The sequence below is a fragment of the Schistocerca nitens genome, chromosome 3 (genome assembly GCF_023898315.1).
Source record: "Schistocerca nitens isolate TAMUIC-IGC-003100 chromosome 3, iqSchNite1.1, whole genome shotgun sequence".
NCBI classification, from domain to species: domain Eukaryota; kingdom Metazoa; phylum Arthropoda; class Insecta; order Orthoptera; family Acrididae; genus Schistocerca; species Schistocerca nitens.
Window position 1 is genome coordinate 466959633 of NC_064616.1, and position 1152 is coordinate 466960784.

A 1152-nucleotide genomic window follows, 5' to 3' on the forward strand; every position below is an offset into this window, starting at 1 on the left:
TCCTAGCTCTGCTACAACCACCTCACAGTTATCTTTGCCTAAATCTGTTAATACCTGATCAACAGCTGTCTTTGAGTATTTTGTTATTCTGGTTGCACTGTTAACCATTGGAACTAAATTGAAACTTTGAGCAAGACTTTGTAATGAGTCCCATGTAGAATCAGGATTCAGTTTATCAACATTTAGGTCTCCACATATGAGAATGTGGTTTTTTGGAGTGGATATCTTGTTAAGAACATGATTAAGTTTGGAGAAAAAGATATTGAAGTCTCCACTAGGAGATCTGTATATACATAAGATAATCAAATTCCTACACCTGTATTGGTCCCTGATTTCAACTGCTGCCAGTTCAAAATGTTGCTCTTCACTGATTACACATAAATTGCTTCTGGTCTTATACTGCTAGTTCTGCATGGTTCGCAGGAGAGCTTCTGTAAAGTTTGGAAGGTAGGAGACAAGGTACTGGCAGAAGTAAGGCTGTGAGGATGGGGCGTGAGTCGTGCTTGGGTAGCTCAGTTGGTAGAGCACTTGCCCGCGAAAGGCAAAGGTCCCGAGTTCGAGTCTCGGCCCGGCACACAGTTTTAATCTGCCAGGAAGTTTCATATCAGCACACACTCTGCTGCAGAGTGAAAATCTCATTCTGGAATGATCTTCCTGCACATAAAATACAAGTTATGATTTTCATCTTGTTAATATTTGTATGATACAGAATTATGTTGGATCTGTCCAAGGCTTTTCAGTAACCTCCCATTTTGGTAATTTTATAAATTAATAATAATGATGGTGATGATAATAACATTAATAACCCAGATCCTTGTCTACAATTTTTTTTCAATATTATAAAATAAGAAAAACACCCAATGCCAGTGTGATAAAAATGAGTATATGGGAGTCCTTACCACAGCAGGGCTACATAAATCATTGCAAATTAACAGTTTCCTCCTGTTTTGCTCAGATCCAAAATTAACATAAGCCAAATATCTCTCCCTTAAAATCACAAAATATCTACATACTCCAAAGTATCTTGTGCAGTGATTTGATACTCATCAAATCCTCACTCTTTGTATTCCAGTAATGTGTCATGTCAGAAAGAAAGCCCAGATGCGTAGAATGACCTGCATACCATTGTATGTTCTTTTCACAGTTTTACTG

The 1152-nt window shown here is 37.8% G+C and overlaps 1 non-coding gene across 1 annotated transcript; it reads left to right on the plus strand.

The window, feature by feature from the left end:
* The first annotated feature begins 500 nt into the window (after nucleotides 1–500).
* Nucleotides 501–575, plus strand: Trnas-cga (transfer RNA serine (anticodon CGA)). The gene has a single exon. It is a non-coding gene; the product is annotated as a tRNA-Ser (tRNA).
* The last annotated feature ends 577 nt before the right edge of the window (nucleotides 576–1152 follow it).